This window comes from Chrysochloris asiatica, unplaced genomic scaffold (genome assembly GCF_000296735.1).
Source record: "Chrysochloris asiatica unplaced genomic scaffold, ChrAsi1.0 scaffold00101, whole genome shotgun sequence".
In the NCBI taxonomy this organism is placed as follows: Eukaryota; Metazoa; Chordata; class Mammalia; order Afrosoricida; family Chrysochloridae; genus Chrysochloris; species Chrysochloris asiatica.
Genome location: NW_006408619.1, coordinates 5,265,186 through 5,268,433, shown reverse-complemented (window position 1 = coordinate 5,268,433; position 3,248 = coordinate 5,265,186). Strand labels below are relative to the sequence as shown.

At 38.4% G+C, this 3,248-nt stretch overlaps 1 protein-coding gene across 1 annotated transcript in view; it reads right to left on the bottom strand.

Annotated features, from left to right (window-relative positions):
- Nucleotides 1-3,248, bottom strand: part of LOC102818791 (cytosolic carboxypeptidase 4-like) — a 1,058,651-nt gene that overhangs the window by 1,240 nt on the left and 1,054,163 nt on the right. The window lies entirely within an intron of this gene.

Genomic DNA, 3,248 nt, shown 5'->3' with positions numbered 1-3,248 from the left:
AAAAAGGTTTGAAAAAAAAAGTTACTAAGAGATATCATTTTTCTCCTTTAAATTTATCAACCAATAAAGAAAATGGGTACATGTTTCAAACTGATGAAATAAAAAAAATGAATCATTTATGTAGAATCACCTGTTCAGACAGAAGTTCAGATACTTGCACACCAATGTTCACTGAAGCACTTTTCATAATAATCTCCAGGTTGGAAAAAAACAAATTGCTCAACAACAGATAAATGGATAAACAAAAGATGGTATTTAAGTGCAGTAAAATGTTGTTGTTATCATTAAGTGCCTTCTAGTCAGTTCCAACCCATAGTGAACCTGGATATAGTCTGCCAGAAACAGCTGGTGGGTTTGAACTGTGGACCTTGCTAATAGTGGTCAAGCATGCTGGTGATCTTGAGGGTGGCATGGGGTGAGTAACATTTCATTTTGTTGTACATGAGAGCTGTCGCTGGCTTGGCAGCAACTAGTAATACCAGTAACAAAAGGTCAAGTCCTTGTGGGGAAACATCTCATAGCATGCACCACACTGATAGATAATAAAGACCCCTTTATACCAGTCAACTTCTATACAATTACTAAAATTATAATATTTATAATGTAAAAATATTGTAGTTTTCCAGATATTGTCTCATTTACTTGATAAAATGGCAAGTATGATAAAAAGATTAGTCCAAAAGACCTTCATTAAATGAAGTTGTACCATTTAGTGACTGTGGGATCTTGGACAAGTCTTATTCTTTTGGGTTCTATTATTTTCCTCTCACTTTATCACCTTACTCATTTTTTGTCTCTCACAGTATCATAAATATTTTGTTTCTATGGCTGACTTCTTCTCATCTAGGAGTGAAATTGCATTGGTATAAGGTCCCACCAAGCTGTTTCCAACTCACAGCAACCCTATACACAACAGAATGAAACACTGTCCAGACCTGTACAATTCTCACAGTTGTTGTTACATTTGCATGCATTACTACTGCCACTGAGTCAATCCGTTTCACTAAGATGTCCATCTCCATAGACTGATCAAACATGATATCAAGATGCATTGGCAATTTCTGGGGATCGGAATAGGAACACTGGAAACAGTGAAAGAGCTTAGTAGCCAGAAAATATGGCCTTGGTGAGAGCACTAACACTGGAGAGCATCTGACAAAAATTTGCAAGACTAACGACTTTTTCTACCACTCATTTGTCAGTGTGTCATACTGTGATGGCTTGTGAGTTGCTGTGATTCTGGAAGCTATGCCACAGGTATTTTAAATACCAGCAGGGCCACCCATGGTGGACAGGTTTCAGATGAGCTTCCAGACGAAGACACACTAGGAAGAAGGAGTGATGAACTACTTCGGAATATTTAGTCACTGAAAATTTTATGAATAGCAGAGAAACACTGTCAGATATAGTGCTAGAAAATGAGCCCCTCAGATTGGAAGGCACTCAAAATGCGACTGGGGAAGAGCTGCCTCCTCAAAGTAGAGCTGAACTTGATGACGTGCATGGAGTAAAGCCTGTGGGAGTAAAGCGTGCATGACCTTCATTTGTTGATGGGGCATAACTCAAGACGCAATTGTTCAAACAGAACACGGAAACACTGAATGGTTTAAGATTAAGAAACGTGTGCAACAGGGTTGTATTCTTTCACCATAGTTATTTAAGAAATCAAACGACATATTGCATTAGGCAAATCTGGTGCGCAAAACCTTTTTAAAATGTTGAAGAGCAAAGATATCAGCTTGAGGACTAAGGTGCACCTGACCCAAGCCATGGTATTTTCAATAACCTCATGTGCATGTGAAAGCTGGACAGTGAATAAGGAAGACCATAGAAGAATTGATGCTTTTGAGTTATGGTGTTGGAGGAGAATATTGAAAGTACCAGGGGCTGCCAAAAAAACCAACAGATCTGTGTTGGAAGAAATACAGTCAGAGTGCTCCTTGGAGGTCAAGATGGCCAAACTTTGTCTCTCATACTTTGGACATATTGTCAGGAGGGACAAGTTGCTGGAGAAGGATATCATGTTTGGTAAGTTGAAGGGTCAGAGAAAAAGAGGAAGACCCCCAACGAAATGGATTGGCCAAGTGGCAGCATTGATGGACTCAAGCATGGCAACAGTAGTGAAGTTGGCCCAGGATTGGGCAGTGTTTTGTTCTGCTGTGCATAAGGTTGCTATTAGTTGTTACCGACTTGATGGCACCCAACAACAACAACAACAACAACATACAGTCCCTGCTTTATCTTGTAGAAGAACTTCTAGTTTACAAAAAAACTAGCCTGCTTTAATAATGTGGCCATTTTTTTATGAACAATGAACTGAGGCCCTTACCTATTTTGTTACCAGTGATCCTTGAATAAGCCATTGCCTCCAAACTACAAAAAAGTGATATATGATTTCCAATCATTGGAAGCAGATGTTCATTCTCTTGGAACTTGGTTTCCCTCACTGCAATTATTCATGTCTGCTTTCTCTTTTCTTTACAAATTGCCATGCTGTATTACCAATCTGAAATAAATTTTTGTTGTAATCTATACTAGTTTGTGCTTTGTGTGCCAGAAAAAAAATAAAGTACTGTCAGGAAATGTTCAAAGACATAGAAATAAGAAATCAAAAGGGAAGAACATGCTCAGCATTTTCAAAGCTGAAAGAACCGAAGAAATAAAGTTCTCTCCTCCTCCTCCTAAAACCTTGAATTGCAATATTGAAGGATTCTAAGAGCAGGATGCATCATAGGAAGATGGTAAGTAAACTCAGAGTCATTGTACCAAAATTAATCAGTTGTCTTCAGCCATTTTAGGAGAAAGCATGCCATCCAGAACCAATGGTATAAAAGGAAAAAGTCAAAGCTTTACTGAAGACTTTGTGAGGACAACAAGGCTCCAGGAACTGACTGAATAACAATTCAGACGATTCAACAAAGGATGCAGTGCTGGGAACACGCTTACTTCTAAGTCAAGAATTTGGAAGACAGTTACCTTACCAACTGACTATAAGAATGTCTTTTCAGTGTCCATTCCAAAGAAAGGTGATCCAACAGAAAGCAGAACCTATCAAACAATTATCATTAATATCATATACAAGTAAAAAGTGTGCTGAAGATAATTTTTAAATGGCTGCCTCAGTACATCAATGGGGAACTTCCATTAGTTCATGCCAAATTAAGAAGAGGATGTGGGATGAAGGGCACTATCACTGATGTCAGATGATCTTGGCTAAAAACAGAGAATACCAGAAAGATATTTACCTG